Source organism: Salvelinus fontinalis, chromosome 27 (assembly GCF_029448725.1).
Source record: "Salvelinus fontinalis isolate EN_2023a chromosome 27, ASM2944872v1, whole genome shotgun sequence".
Lineage (NCBI taxonomy): Eukaryota > Metazoa > Chordata > Actinopteri > Salmoniformes > Salmonidae > Salvelinus > Salvelinus fontinalis.
The window spans coordinates 26,300,535-26,316,012 of NC_074691.1; the positions used below are offsets into that span (position 1 = coordinate 26,300,535).

Here is a 15,478-nt window from a genome sequence, read left to right on the forward strand (position 1 = left end):
TGTAGGGCTGGAGAGTTGTAGGGCTGGAGAGTTGTAGGGCTGTAGGGCTGGAGAGTTGTAGGGCTGGAGGGTTGTAGGGCTGGAGAGTTGTAGGGATGTAGGGCTGTAGAGTTGTAGGGCTGTAGAGTTGTAGGGCTGGAGAGTTGTAGGGCTGGAGAGTTGTAGGGCTGGGGAGCTGTAGGGCTGGAGAGTTGTAGGGCTGTAGGGCTGGAGAGTTGTAGAGCTGTAGAGTTGTAGGGCTGTAGGGCTGGAGAGTTGTAGGGCTGGAGAGTTGTAGGGCTGGAGAGTTGTAGGGCTGTAGGGCTGGAGAGTTGTAGGGCTGTAGGGCTGGAGAGTTGTAGGGCTGGAGAGTTGTAGGGCTGGAGAGTTGTAGGGCTGGAGAGTTGTAGGGCTGGAGGACTGGAGGGCTGGAGAGCTGTAGGGCTGGAGAACAGGAGGGCTGGAGGGTTGTATGGCTGGAGAACAGGAGGACTGGAGGGCTGGAGAGTTTTATGGCTGGGGGGCTGGAGGACTGGAGGGCTGGAGAGTTGTATGGCTGGGGGGCTGGAGAGTTGTAGGGCTGGAGAGTTGTATGGCTGGAGAACAGGAGGACTGGAGGGCTGGAAAGTTGTATAGCTGGGGGGCTGGAGGGCTGGAGAGTTGTAGGGCTGTAGGGCTGGAGAGTTGTAGGGCTGTAGGGCTGGAGAGTTGTAGGGCTGGAGAGTTGTAGGGCTGTCGGGCAGGAGAGTTGTAGGGCTGGAGAGTTGTAGGGCTGGAGAGTTGTAGGGCTGTAGGGCTGGAGAGTTGTAGGGCTGGAGAGTTGTAGGGCTGGAGAGTTGTAGGGCTGGAGAACAGGAGGTCTGGAGAGTTGTATGACTGGAGGGCTGGAGAGCTGTAGGGCTGGAGAACAGGAGGACTGGGGGCTGGAGAGTTGTAGGGCTGGAGGACTGGAGGGTTGGAGAGCTGTAGGGCTGGAGAACAGGAGGGCTGGAGGGTTGTATGGCTGGAGAACAGGAGGACTGGAGGGCTGGAGAGTTTTATGGCTGGGGGGCTGGAGGACTGGAGGGCTGGAGAGTTGTATGGCTGGGGGGCTGGAGCGTTGTAGGGCTGGAGAGTTGTATGGCTGGAGAACAGGAGGACTGGAGGGCTGGAGAGTTGTATGGCTGGGGGGCTGGAGAGTTGTAGGGCTGGAGAGTTGTATGGCTGGAGAACAGGAGGACTGGAGGGCTGGAAAGTTGTATAGCTGGGGGGCTGGAGGGCTGGAGAGTTGTAGGGCTGTAGGGCTGGAGAGTTGTAGGGCTGTAGGGCTGGAGAGTTGTAGGGCTGGAGAGTTGTAGGGCTGTAGGGCTGGAGAGTTGTAGGGCTGGAGGGTTGTAGGGCTGTAGGGCTGGAGAGTTGTAGGGATGTAGGGCTGTAGAGTTGTAGGGCTGTAGAGTTGTAGGGCTGGAGAGTTGTAGGGCTGGAGAGTTGTAGGGCTGGGGAGCTGTAGGGCTGGAGAGTTGTAGGGCTGTAGGGCTGGAGAGTTGTAGAGCTGTAGAGTTGTAGGGCTGTAGGGCTGGAGAGTTGTAGGGCTGGAGAGTTGTAGGGCTGGAGAGTTGTAGGGCTGTAGGGCTGGAGAGTTGTAGGGCTGTAGGGCTGGAGAGTTGTAGGGCTGGAGAGTTGTAGGGCTGGAGAGTTGTAGGGCTGGAGAGTTGTAGGGCTGGAGAGTTGTAGGGCTGTAGGGCTGGAGAGTTGTAGGGCTGGAGAGTTGTAGGGCTGTAGGGCTGGAGAGTTGTAGGGCTGGAGAGTTGTAGGGCTGTAGGGCTGGAGAGTTGTAGGGCTGGAGAGTTGTAGGGCTGGAGAGTTGTAGGGCTGGAGGGCTGGAGAGTTTTAGGGCTGGAGAGCTGTAGGGGTGGAGAACAGGAGGGCTGGAGAGTTGTAGGGCTGGGGGGCTGGAGAGCTGTATGGCTGGGGGGCTGGAGGACTGGAGGGTTGGAGAGTTGTAGGGCTGGAGAGCTGGAAGGCTGGAGAGTTGTATGGCTGGGGGGGTGGAGGACTGGAGGGTTGGAGAGTTGTAGGGCTGGAGAGTTGTAGGGCTGTAGGGCTGGAGAGTTGTAGGGCTGGAGAGTTGTAGGGCTGTAGGGTTGTAGGGCTGTATGGCTGGAGAGTTGTAGGGCTGTAGGGCTGGAGAGTTGTAGGGCTGGAGAGTTGTAGGACTGTAGGGCTGTAGGGCTGGAGAGTTGTAGGGCTGGAGAGTTGTAGGGCTGTAGGGCTGGAGAGTTGTAGGGCTGGAGAGTTGTAGGGCTGAGAGTTGTAGGGCTGGAGGGTTGTAGGGCTGTAGGGCTGGAGAGTTGTAGGGATGTAGGGCTGTAGAGTTGTAGGGCTGGAGAGTTGTAGGGCTGGAGAGTTGTAGGGCTGGAGAGTTGTAGGGCTGGAGAGTTGTAGGGCTGGAGAGTTGTAGGCCTCAGAGTTGTAGGGCTGGAGAGTTGTAGGGCTGTAGGGCTGGAGAGTTGTAGGGCTGGAGAGCTGTAGGGCTTTAGAGTTGTAGGGCTGGAGAGTTGTAGGGCTGGAGAGCTGTAAGGCTGGAGAGTTGTAGGGCTGGAGAGTTGTAGGGCTGGAGAGTTGTAGGGCTGGAGAGTTGTAGGGCTGGAGAGCTGTAGGGCTGGAGAGTTGTAGGGCTGGAGAGTTGTAGGGCTGGAGAGTTGTAGGGCTGTAGGGCTGGAGAGTTGTAAGGCTGGAGAGTTGTAGGGCTGGAGAGTTGTAGGGCTCTAGGGCTGGAGAGTTGTAGGGCTGGAGAGTTGTAGGGTTGTAGGGCTGTAGGGCTGGAGAGCTGTAGGGCTGTAGGGCTGGAGAGTTGTAGGGCTGTAGGGCAGGAGTTGTAGGGCTGGAGAGTTGTAGGGCTGGAGAACAGGAGGTCTGGAGAGTTGTATGACTGGAGGGCTGGAAAGCTGTAGGGCTGGAGAACAGGAGGACTGGGGGCTGGAGAGTTGTAGGGCTGGAGGACTGGAGGGCTGGAGAGCTGTAGGGCTGGAGAACAGGAGGGCTGGAGGGTTGTATGGCTGGAGAACAGGAGGACTGGAGGGCTGGAGAGTTTTATGGCTGGATGGCTGGAGGACTGGAGGGCTGGAGAGTTGTATGGCTGGGGGGCTGGAGAGTTGTAGGGCTGGAGAGTTGTATGGCTGGAGAACAGGAGGACTGGAGGGCTGGAGAGTTGTATGGCTTGGGGGCTGGAGATGTGTATGGCTGGAGAACAGGAGGACTGGAGGGCTGGAAAGTTGTATAGCTGGGGGGCTGGAGGGCTGGAGAGTTGTAGGGCTGTAGGGCTGGAGAGTTGTAGGGCTGTAGGGCTGGAGAGTTGTAGGGCTGGAGAGTTGTAGGGCTGTAGGGCTGGAGAGTTGTAGGGCTGTAGGACTGGAGGGTTGTAGGGCTGTAGGGCTGGAGAGTTGTAGGGCTGTAGAGTTGTAGGGCTGTAGAGTTGTAGGGCTGGAGAGTTGTAGGGCTGGAGAGTTGTAGGGCTGGAGCGCTGTAGGGCTGGAGAGTTGTAGGGCTGTAGGGCTGGAGAGTTGTAGAGCTGTAGAGTTGTAGGGCTGTAGGGCTGGAGAGTTGTAGGGCTGGAGAGTTGTAGGGCTGGAGAGTTGTAGGGCTGTAGGGCTGGAGAGTTGTAGGGCTGGAGAGTTGTAGGGCTGGAGAGTTGTAGGGCTGGAGAGTTGTAGGGCTGGAGAGTTGTAGGGCTGGAGAGTTGTAGGGCTGGAGAGTTGTAGGGCTGGAGAGTTGTAGGGCTGTAGGGCTGGAGAGTTGTAGGGCTGGAGAGTTGTAGGGCTGTAGGGCTGGAGAGTTGTAAGGCTGGAGAGTTGTAGGGCTGGAGGGCTGGAGAGTTGTAGGGCTGGAGAGCTGTAGGGGTGGAGAACAGGAGGGCTGGAGAGTTGTAGGGCTGGGGGGCTGGAGAGCTGTATGGCTGGGGGGCTGGAGGACTGGAGGGTTGGAGAGTTGTAGGGCTGGAGAGCTGGAAGGCTGGAGAGTTGTATGGCTGGGGGGGTGGAGGACTGGAGGGTTGGAGAGTTGTAGGGCTGGAGAGTTGTAGGGCTGTAGGGCTGGAGAGTTGTAGGGCTGTAGGGCTGGAGAGTTGTAGGGCAGGAGAGTTGTAGGGCTGTAGGGTTGTAGGGCTGTATGGCTGGAGAGTTGTAGGGCTGTAGGGCTGGAGAGTTGTAGGGCTGGAGAGTTGTAGGACTGTAGGGCTGTAGGGCTGGAGAGTTGTAGGGCTGGAGAGTTGTAGGGCTGTAGAGCTGGAGAGTTGTAGGGCTGGAGAGTTGTAGGGCTGAGAGTTGTAGGGCTGGAGGGTTGTAGGGCTGTAGGGCTGGAGAGTTGTAGGGATGTAGGGCTGTAGAGTTGTAGGGCTGGAGAGTTGTAGGGCTGGAGAGTTGTAGGGCTGGAGAGTTGTTGGGCTGGAGAGTTGTAGGGCTGGAGAGTTGTAGGGCTGTAGGGCTGGAGAGTTGTAGGGCTGGAGAGTTGTAGGGCTGGAGAGTTGTAGGGCTGGAGAGTTGTAGGGCTGTAGGGCTGGAGAGTTGTAGGGCTGGAGAGCTGTAGGGCTGGAGAGTTGTAGGGCTGGAGAGTTGTAGGGCTGGAGAGCTGTAAGGCTGGAGAGTTGTAGGGCTGTAGAGTTGTAGGGCTGTAGGGCTGGAGAGTTGTAGGGCTGGAGAGTTGTAGGGCTGGAGAGTTGTAGGGCTGTAGGGCTGGAGAGTTGTAGGGCTGTAGGGCTGGAGAGTTGTAGGGCTGGAGAGTTGTAGGGCTGGAGAGTTGTAGGGCTGTAGGGCTGGAGAGTTGTAAGGCTGGAGAGTTGTAGGGCTGGAGAGTTGTATGACTGGAGGGCTGGAAAGCTGTAGGGCTGGAGAACAGGAGGACTGGGGGCTGGAGAGTTGTAGGGCTGGAGGACTGGAGGGCTGGAGAGCTGTAGGGCTGGAGAACAGGAGGGCTGGAGGGTTGTATGGCTGGAGAACAGGAGGACTGGAGGGCTGGAGAGTTTTATGGCTGGATGGCTGGAGGACTGGAGGGCTGGAGAGTTGTATGGCTGGGGGGCTGGAGAGTTGTAGGGCTGGAGAGTTGTATGGCTGGAGAACAGGAGGACTGGAGGGCTGGAGAGTTGTATGGCTTGGGGGCTGGAGATGTGTATGGCTGGAGAACAGGAGGACTGGAGGGCTGGAAAGTTGTATAGCTGGGGGGCTGGAGGGCTGGAGAGTTGTAGGGCTGTAGGGCTGGAGAGTTGTAGGGCTGTAGGGCTGGAGAGTTGTAGGGCTGGAGAGTTGTAGGGCTGTAGGGCTGGAGAGTTGTAGGGCTGTAGGACTGGAGGGTTGTAGGGCTGTAGGGCTGGAGAGTTGTAGGGCTGTAGAGTTGTAGGGCTGTAGAGTTGTAGGGCTGGAGAGTTGTAGGGCTGGAGAGTTGTAGGGCTGGAGCGCTGTAGGGCTGGAGAGTTGTAGGGCTGTAGGGCTGGAGAGTTGTAGAGCTGTAGAGTTGTAGGGCTGTAGGGCTGGAGAGTTGTAGGGCTGGAGAGTTGTAGGGCTGGAGAGTTGTAGGGCTGTAGGGCTGGAGAGTTGTAGGGCTGGAGAGTTGTAGGGCTGGAGAGTTGTAGGGCTGGAGAGTTGTAGGGCTGGAGAGTTGTAGGGCTGGAGAGTTGTAGGGCTGGAGAGTTGTAGGGCTGGAGAGTTGTAGGGCTGTAGGGCTGGAGAGTTGTAGGGCTGGAGAGTTGTAGGGCTGTAGGGCTGGAGAGTTGTAGGGCTGTAGGGCTGGAGAGTTGTAGGGCTGGAGAGTTGTAGGGCTGTAGGGCTGGAGAGTTGTAGGGCTGTAGGACTGGAGGGTTGTAGGGCTGTAGGGCTGGAGAGTTGTAGGGCTGTAGAGTTGTAGGGCTGTAGAGTTGTAGGGCTGGAGAGTTGTAGGGCTGGAGAGTTGTAGGGCTGGAGCGCTGTAGGGCTGGAGAGTTGTAGGGCTGTAGGGCTGGAGAGTTGTAGAGCTGTAGAGTTGTAGGGCTGTAGGGCTGGAGAGTTGTAGGGCTGGAGAGTTGTAGGGCTGGAGAGTTGTAGGGCTGTAGGGCTGGAGAGTTGTAGGGCTGGAGAGTTGTAGGGCTGGAGAGTTGTAGGGCTGGAGAGTTGTAGGGCTGGAGAGTTGTAGGGCTGGAGAGTTGTAGGGCTGGAGAGTTGTAGGGCTGGAGAGTTGTAGGGCTGTAGGGCTGGAGAGTTGTAGGGCTGGAGAGTTGTAGGGCTGTAGGGCTGGAGAGTTGTAAGGCTGGAGAGTTGTAGGGCTGGAGGGCTGGAGAGTTGTAGGGCTGGAGAGCTGTAGGGGTGGAGAACAGGAGGGCTGGAGAGTTGTAGGGCTGGGGGGCTGGAGAGCTGTATGGCTGGGGGGCTGGAGGACTGGAGGGTTGGAGAGTTGTAGGGCTGGAGAGCTGGAAGGCTGGAGAGTTGTATGGCTGGGGGGGTGGAGGACTGGAGGGTTGGAGAGTTGTAGGGCTGGAGAGTTGTAGGGCTGTAGGGCTGGAGAGTTGTAGGGCTGTAGGGCTGGAGAGTTGTAGGGCAGGAGAGTTGTAGGGCTGTAGGGTTGTAGGGCTGTATGGCTGGAGAGTTGTAGGGCTGTAGGGCTGGAGAGTTGTAGGGCTGGAGAGTTGTAGGACTGTAGGGCTGGAGAGTTGTAGGGCTGGAGAGTTGTAGGGCTGTAGAGCTGGAGAGTTGTAGGGCTGGAGAGTTGTAGGGCTGAGAGTTGTAGGGCTGGAGGGTTGTAGGGCTGTAGGGCTGGAGAGTTGTAGGGATGTAGGGCTGTAGAGTTGTAGGGCTGGAGAGTTGTAGGGCTGGAGAGTTGTAGGGCTGGAGAGTTGTTGGGCTGGAGAGTTGTAGGGCTGGAGAGTTGTAGGGCTGTAGGGCTGGAGAGTTGTAGGGCTGGAGAGTTGTAGGGCTGGAGAGTTGTAGGGCTGGAGAGTTGTAGGGCTGTAGGGCTGGAGAGTTGTAGGGCTGGAGAGCTGTAGGGCTGGAGAGTTGTAGGGCTGGAGAGTTGTAGGGCTGGAGAGCTGTAAGGCTGGAGAGTTGTAGGGCTGTAGAGTTGTAGGGCTGTAGGGCTGGAGAGTTGTAGGGCTGGAGAGTTGTAGGGCTGGAGAGTTGTAGGGCTGTAGGGCTGGAGAGTTGTAGGGCTGTAGGGCTGGAGAGTTGTAGGGCTGGAGAGTTGTAGGGCTGGAGAGTTGTAGGGCTGTAGGGCTGGAGAGTTGTAAGGCTGGAGAGTTGTAGGGCTGGAGAGTTGTATGACTGGAGGGCTGGAAAGCTGTAGGGCTGGAGAACAGGAGGACTGGGGGCTGGAGAGTTGTAGGGCTGGAGGACTGGAGGGCTGGAGAGCTGTAGGGCTGGAGAACAGGAGGGCTGGAGGGTTGTATGGCTGGAGAACAGGAGGACTGGAGGGCTGGAGAGTTTTATGGCTGGATGGCTGGAGGACTGGAGGGCTGGAGAGTTGTATGGCTGGGGGGCTGGAGAGTTGTAGGGCTGGAGAGTTGTATGGCTGGAGAACAGGAGGACTGGAGGGCTGGAGAGTTGTATGGCTTGGGGGCTGGAGATGTGTATGGCTGGAGAACAGGAGGACTGGAGGGCTGGAAAGTTGTATAGCTGGGGGGCTGGAGGGCTGGAGAGTTGTAGGGCTGTAGGGCTGGAGAGTTGTAGGGCTGTAGGGCTGGAGAGTTGTAGGGCTGGAGAGTTGTAGGGCTGTAGGGCTGGAGAGTTGTAGGGCTGTAGGACTGGAGGGTTGTAGGGCTGTAGGGCTGGAGAGTTGTAGGGCTGTAGAGTTGTAGGGCTGTAGAGTTGTAGGGCTGGAGAGTTGTAGGGCTGGAGAGTTGTAGGGCTGGAGCGCTGTAGGGCTGGAGAGTTGTAGGGCTGTAGGGCTGGAGAGTTGTAGAGCTGTAGAGTTGTAGGGCTGTAGGGCTGGAGAGTTGTAGGGCTGGAGAGTTGTAGGGCTGGAGAGTTGTAGGGCTGTAGGGCTGGAGAGTTGTAGGGCTGGAGAGTTGTAGGGCTGGAGAGTTGTAGGGCTGGAGAGTTGTAGGGCTGGAGAGTTGTAGGGCTGGAGAGTTGTAGGGCTGGAGAGTTGTAGGGCTGGAGAGTTGTAGGGCTGTAGGGCTGGAGAGTTGTAGGGCTGGAGAGTTGTAGGGCTGTAGGGCTGGAGAGTTGTAAGGCTGGAGAGTTGTAGGGCTGGAGGGCTGGAGAGTTGTAGGGCTGGAGAGCTGTAGGGGTGGAGAACAGGAGGGCTGGAGAGTTGTAGGGCTGGGGGGCTGGAGAGCTGTATGGCTGGGGGGCTGGAGGACTGGAGGGTTGGAGAGTTGTAGGGCTGGAGAGCTGGAAGGCTGGAGAGTTGTATGGCTGGGGGGGTGGAGGACTGGAGGGTTGGAGAGTTGTAGGGCTGGAGAGTTGTAGGGCTGTAGGGCTGGAGAGTTGTAGGGCTGTAGGGCTGGAGAGTTGTAGGGCAGGAGAGTTGTAGGGCTGTAGGGTTGTAGGGCTGTATGGCTGGAGAGTTGTAGGGCTGTAGGGCTGGAGAGTTGTAGGGCTGGAGAGTTGTAGGACTGTAGGGCTGTAGGGCTGGAGAGTTGTAGGGCTGGAGAGTTGTAGGGCTGTAGAGCTGGAGAGTTGTAGGGCTGGAGAGTTGTAGGGCTGAGAGTTGTAGGGCTGGAGGGTTGTAGGGCTGTAGGGCTGGAGAGTTGTAGGGATGTAGGGCTGTAGAGTTGTAGGGCTGGAGAGTTGTAGGGCTGGAGAGCTGGAAGGCTGGAGAGTTGTATGGCTGGGGGGGTGGAGGACTGGAGGGTTGGAGAGTTGTAGGGCTGGAGAGTTGTAGGGCTGTAGGGCTGGAGAGTTGTAGGGCTGTAGGGCTGGAGAGTTGTAGGGCAGGAGAGTTGTAGGGCTGTAGGGTTGTAGGGCTGTATGGCTGGAGAGTTGTAGGGCTGTAGGGCTGGAGAGTTGTAGGGCTGGAGAGTTGTAGGACTGTAGGGCTGTAGGGCTGGAGAGTTGTAGGGCTGGAGAGTTGTAGGGCTGTAGAGCTGGAGAGTTGTAGGGCTGGAGAGTTGTAGGGCTGAGAGTTGTAGGGCTGGAGGGTTGTAGGGCTGTAGGGCTGGAGAGTTGTAGGGATGTAGGGCTGTAGAGTTGTAGGGCTGGAGAGTTGTAGGGCTGGAGAGTTGTAGGGCTGGAGAGTTGTTGGGCTGGAGAGTTGTAGGGCTGGAGAGTTGTAGGGCTGTAGGGCTGGAGAGTTGTAGGGCTGGAGAGTTGTAGGGCTGGAGAGTTGTAGGGCTGGAGAGTTGTAGGGCTGTAGGGCTGGAGAGTTGTAGGGCTGGAGAGCTGTAGGGCTGGAGAGTTGTAGGGCTGGAGAGTTGTAGGGCTGGAGAGCTGTAAGGCTGGAGAGTTGTAGGGCTGTAGAGTTGTAGGGCTGTAGGGCTGGAGAGTTGTAGGGCTGGAGAGTTGTAGGGCTGGAGAGTTGTAGGGCTGTAGGGCTGGAGAGTTGTAGGGCTGTAGGGCTGGAGAGTTGTAGGGCTGGAGAGTTGTAGGGCTGGAGAGTTGTAGGGCTGTAGGGCTGGAGAGTTGTAAGGCTGGAGAGTTGTAGGGCTGGAGAGTTGTAGGGCTCTAGGGCTGGAGAGTTGTAGGGCTGGAGAGTTGTAGGGTTGTAGGGCTGTAGGGCTGGAGAGTTGTAGGGCTGTAGGGCTGGAGAGTTGTAGGGCTGTAGGGCAGGAGTTGTAGGGCTGGAGAGTTGTAGGGCTGGAGAACAGGAGGTCTGGAGAGTTGTATGACTGGAGGGCTGGAAAGCTGTAGGGCTGGAGAACAGGAGGACTGGGGGCTGGAGAGCTGTAGGGCTGGAGAACAGGAGGGCTGGAGGGTTGTATGGCTGGAGAACAGGAGGACTGGAGGGCTGGAGAGTTTTATGGCTGGGGGGCTGGAGGACTGGAGGGCTGGAGAGTTGTATGGCTGGGGGGCTGGAGAGTTGTAGGGCTGGAGAGTTGTATGGCTGGAGAACAGGAGGACTGGAGGGCTGGAGAGTTGTATGGCTGGGGGGCTGGAGATGTGTATGGCTGGAGAACAGGAGGACTGGAGGGCTGGAAAGTTGTATAGCTGGGGGGCTGGAGGGCTGGAGAGTTGTAGGGCTGGAGAGTTGTAGGGCTGTAGGGCTGGAGAGTTGTAGGGCTGGAGAGTTGTAGGGCTGTAGGGCTGGAGAGTTGTAGGGCTGGAGGGTTGTAGGGCTGTAGGGCTGGAGAGTTGTAGGGATGTAGGGCTGTAGAGTTGTAGGGCTGGAGAGTTGTAGGGCTGGAGAGCTGTAGGGCTGGAGAGTTGTAGGGCTGGAGAGTTGTAGAGCTGTAGAGTTGTAGGGCTGTAGGGCTGGAGAGTTGTAGGGCTGGAGAGTTGTAGGGCTGGAGAGTTGTAGGGCTGGAGAGTTGTAGAGCTGTAGGGCTGGAGAGTTGTAGGGCTGTAGGGCTGGAGAGTTGTAGGGCTGGAGAGTTGTAGGGCTGGAGAGTTGTAGGGCTGTAGGGCTGGAGAGTTGTAGGGCTGGAGAGTTGTAGGGCTGGAGAGTTGTAGGGCTGGAGAGTTGTAGGGCTGTCGGGCTGGAGAGTTGTAGGGCTGGAGAATTGTAGGGCTGTAGGGCTGTAGGGTTGTAGGGCTGGAGAGTTGTAGGGCTGGAGAGTTGTAGGGCTGGAGAGTTGTAGGGCTGTAGGGATGGAGAACAGGAGGGCTGGAGAGTTGTATGACTGGAGGGCTGGAGAGCTGTAGGGCTGGAGAACAGGAGGACTGGGGGCTGGAGAGTTGTAGGACTGGAGGGCTGGAGAGCTGTAGGGCTGGAGAACAGGAGGGCTGGAGGGTTGTATGGCTGGAGAACAGGAGGACTGGAGGGCTAGAGAGTTTTATGGCTGGGAGGCTGGAGGACTGGAGGTCTGGCGAGTTGTATGGCTGGGGGGCTGGAGAGTTGTAGGGCTGGAGAGTTGTATGGCTGAAGAACAGGAGGACTGGAGGGCTGGAGAGTTGTATGGCTGGGGGGCTGGAGATGTGTATGGCTGGAGAACAGGAGGACTGGAGGGCTGGAAAGTTGTATAGCTGGGGGGCTGGAGGGCTGGAGAGTTGTAGGGCTGGGGGGCTGGAGAACTGGAGGGCTGGAGAGTTGTATGGCTGGGGGGCTGGAGAGTTGTAGGGCTGGAGGTCTGGAGAGTTGTAGGGTTGTAGGGCTGCAGAGTTGTAGGGCTGGAGAGTTGTAGGGCTGGAGAGTTGTAGGGCTGGAGAGTTGTAGAGTTGTAGGGCTGTAGAGTTGTAGGGCTGGAGAGTTGTAGGGCTGGAGAGTTGTAGGGCTGTAGGGCTGGAGAGTTGTAGGGCTGGAGAGTTGTAGGGCTGTAGGGCTGGAGAGTTGTAGAGCTGGAGAGTTGTAGGGCTGTAGGGTTGTAGGGCTGGAGAGTTGTAGGGCTGTAGGGCTGGAGGGTTGTAGGGCTGTAGGGCAGGAGAGTTGTAGGGCTGGAGAGTTGTAGGGCTGGAGAGTTGTAGGGCTGGAGAGCTGTAGGGATGGAGAACAGGAGGGCTGGAGAGTTGTATGACTGGAGGGCTGGAGAGCTGTAGGGCTGGAGAACAGGAGGACTGGGGGCTGGAGAGTTGTAGGGCTGGAGGACTGGAGAGTTGTAGGGCTGTAGGGCTGGAGAGTTGTAGGGCTGTAGGGCAGGAGAGTTGTAGGGCTGTAGGGTTGTAGGGCTGTAGGGCTGGAGAGTTGTAGGGCTGTAGGGCAGGAGAGTTGTAGGGCTGGAGAGTTGTAAGGCTGGAGAGTTGTAGGGCTGTAGGGCTGGAGAGTTGTAGGGCTGGAGAATTGTAGGGCTGGAGAGTTGTATGGCTGGGGGGCTGGAGAGTTGTAGGGCTGGAGAGTTGTAGGGCTGGAGAACAGGAGGACTGGAGGGCTGGAAAGTTGTATAGCTGGGGGGCTGGAGGGCTGGAGAGTTGTAGGGCTGTAGGGCTGGAGAGTTGTAGGGCTGGAGGGTTGTAGGGCTGGAGGGTTGTAGGGCTGTAGGGCTGGAGAGTTGTAGGGATGTAGGGCTGTAGAGTTGTAGGGCTGTAGAGTTGTAGGGCTGGAGAGTTGTAGGGCTGGAGAGTTGTAGGGCTGGAGAGCTGTAGGGCTGGAGAGTTGTAGGGCTGTAGGGCTGGAGAGTTGTAGAGCTGTAGAGTTGTAGGGCTGTAGGGCTGGAGAGTTGTAGGGCTGGAGAGTTGTAGGGCTGGAGAGTTGTAGGGCTGGAGAGTTGTAGGGCTGGAGAGTTGTAGGGCTGTAGGGCTGGAGAGTTGTAGGGCTGGAGAGTTGTAGGGCTGGAGAGTTGTAGGGCTGGAGAGTTGTAGGGCTGTAGGGCTGGAGAGTTGTAGGGCTGGAGAGTTGTAGGGCTGGAGAGTTGTAGGGCTGTAGGGCTGGAGAGTTGTAGGGCTGGAGAGTTGTAGGGCTGTAGGGCTGGAGAGTTGTAGGGCTGGAGAATTGTAGGGCTGGAGAGTTGTAGGGCTGGAGGGCTGGAGAGTTGTAGGGCTGGAGAGCTGTAGGGGTGGAGAACAGGAGGGCTGGAGAGTTGTAGGGCTGGGGGGCTGGAGAGCTGTATGGCTGGGTGGCTGGAGGACTGGAGGGTTGGAGAGTTGTAGGGCTGGAGAGCTGGAAGGCTGGAGAGTTGTATGGCTGGGGGCTGGAGGACTGGAGGGTCGGAGAGTTGTAGGGCTGGAGAGTTGTAGGGCTGGAGAGTTGTAGGGCTGTAGGGCTGGAGAGTTGTAGGGCAGGAGAGTTGTAGGGCTGTAGGGCTGGAGAGTTGTAGGGCTGTAGGGTTGTAGGGCTGTATGGCTGGAGAGTTGTAGGGCTGGAGAGTTGTAGGGCTGGAGAGTTGTAGGACTGTAGGGCTGTAGGGCTGGAGAGTTGTAGGGCTGGAGAGTTGTAGGGCTGTAGAGCTGGAGAGTTGTAGGGCTGGAGAGTTGTAGGGCTGAGAGTTGTAGGGCTGGAGTGTTGTAGGGCTTTAGGGCTGGAGAGTTGTAGGGATGTAGGGCTGGAGAGTTGTAGGGCTGGAGAGTTGTAGGGCTGGAGAGTTGTAGGGCTGGAGAGTTGTAGGGCTGGAGAGTTGTAGGGCTGGAGAGTTGTAGGGCTGGAGAGTTGTAGGGCTGTAGGGCTGGAGAGTTGTAGGGCTGGAGAGCTGTAGGGCTGGAGAGTTGTAGGGCTGGAGAGTTGTAGGGCTGGAGAGTTGTAGGGCTGGAGAGCTGTAAGGCTGGAGAGTTGTAGGGCTGTAGATTTGTAGGGCTGTAGGGCTGGAGAGTTGTAGGGCTGGAGAGTTGTAGGGCTGGAGAGTTGTAGGGCTGTAGGGCTGGAGAGTTGTAGGGCTGGAGAGTTGTAGGGCTGTAGGGCTGGAGAGTTGTAAGGCTGGAGAGTTGTAGGGCTGGAGAGTTGTAGGGCTCTAGGGCTGGAGAGTTGTAGGGCTGGAGAGTTGTAGGGTTGTAGGGCTGTAGGGCTGGAGAGTTGTTGGGCTGTATGGCTGGAGAGTTGTAGGGCTGTAGGGCAGGAGTTGTAGGGCTGGAGAGTTGTAGGGCTGGAGAACAGGAGGTCTGGAGAGTTGTATGACTGGAGGGCTGGAGAGCTGTAGGGCTGGAGAACAGGAGGACTGGGGGCTGGAGAGTTGTAGGGCTGGAGGACTGGAGGGCTGGAGAGCAGTAGGGCTGGAGAACAGGAGGGCTGGAGGGTTGTATGGCTGGAGAACAGGAGGACTGGAGGGCTGGAGAGTTTTATGGCTGGGGGGCTGGAGGACTGGAGGGCTGGAGAGTTGTATGGCTGGGGGGCTGGAGAGTTGTAGGGCTGGAGAGTTGTATGGCTGGAGAACAGGAGGACTGGAGGGCTGGAGAGTTGTATGGCTGGGGGGCTGGAGATGTGTATGGCTGGAGAACAGGAGGACTGGAGGGCTGGAAAGTTGTATAGCTGGGGGGCCGGAGGGCTGGAGAGTTGTAGGGCTGGAGAGTTGTAGGGCTGTAGGGCTGGAGAGTTGTAGGGCTGGAGAGTTGTAGGGCTGTAGGGCTTCAGAGTTGTAGGGCTGGAGAGTTGTAGGGATGTAGGGCTGTAGAGTTGTAGGGCTGGAGATTTGTAGGGCTGGAGAGCTGTAGGGCTGGAGAGTTGTAGGGCTGGAGAGTTGTAGAGCTGTAGAGTTGTAGGGCTGTAGGGCTGGAGAGTTGTAGGGCTGGAGAGATGTAGGGCTGGAGAGTTGTAGAGCTGTAGGCCTGGAGAGTTGTAGGGCTGGAGAGTTGTAGGGCTGGAGAGTTGTAGGGCTGGAGAGTTGTAGGGCTGGAGGACTGGAGGGCTGGGGGCTGGAGAGTTGTAGGGCTGGAGGACTGGAGGGCTGGAGAGCTGTAGGGCTGGAGAACAGGAGGGCTGGAGGGTTGTATGGCTGGAGAACAGGAGGACTGGAGGGCTGGAGAGTTTTATGGCTGGGGGGCTGGAGGACTGGAGGGCTGGAGAGTTGTATGGCTGGGGGGCTGTAGAGTTGTAGGGCTGTAGAGTTGTAGGGCTGTAGGGCTGGAGAGTTGTAGGGCTGGAGAGTTGTAGGGCTGGAGAGTTGTAGGGCTGGAGAGTTGTAGGGCTGTAGGGCTGGAGAGTTGTAGAGCTGGAGAGTTGTAGGGCTGTAGGGCTGGAGAGTTGTAGGGCTGTAGGGCTGGAGAGTTGTAGGGCTGTAGGGCAGGAGAGTTGTAGGGCTGGAGAGTTGTAGGGCTGGAGAGTTGTAGGGCTGGAGAGCTGTAGGGATGGAGAACAGGAGGGCTGGAGAGTTGTATGACTGGAGGGCTGGAGAGCTGTAGGGCTGGAGAACAGGAGGACTGGGGGCTGGAGAGTTGTAGGGCTGGAGGACTGGAGAGTTGTAGGGCTGTAGGGCTGGAGAGTTGTAGGGCTGTAGGGCAGGAGAGTTGTAGGGCTGTAGGGTTGTAGGGCTGTAGGGCTTGAGAGTTGTAGGGCTGTAGGGCAGGAGAGTTGTAGGGCTGGAGAGTTGTAGGGCTGGAGAGTTGTAGGGCTGTAGGGCTGGAGAGTTGTAGGGCTGGAGAGTTGTAGGGCTGGAGAGTTGTAGGGCTGGAGAACAGGAGGTCTGGAGAGTTGTATGACTGGAGGGCTGGAGAGCTGTAGGGCTGGAGAACAGGAGGACTGGGGGCTGGAGAGTTGTAGGGCTGGAGGACTGGAGGGCTGGAGAGCTGTAGGGCTGGAGAACAGGAGGGCTGGAGGGTTGTATGGCTGGAGAACAGGAGGACTGGAGGGCTGGAGAGTTTTATGGCTGGGGGGCTGGAGGACTGGAGGGCTGGAGAGTTGTATGGCTGGGGGGCTGGAGAGTTGTAGGGCTGGAGAGTTGTATGGCTGGAGAACAGGAGGACTGGAGGGCTGGAGAGTTGTATGGCTGGGGGGCTGGAGAGTTGTAGGGCTGGAGAGTTGTATGGCTGGAGAACAGGAGGACTGGAGGGCTGGAAAGTTGTATAGCTGGGGGGCTGGAGGGCTGGAGAGTTGTAGGGCTGTAGGG

General features: G+C 57.8%; 1 protein-coding gene across 5 annotated transcripts in view; it reads left to right on the plus strand.

Moving 5' to 3' along the window:
• Nucleotides 1-15,478, plus strand: part of LOC129825357 (ena/VASP-like protein) — a 302,481-nt gene that overhangs the window by 249,924 nt on the left and 37,079 nt on the right. The window lies entirely within an intron of this gene.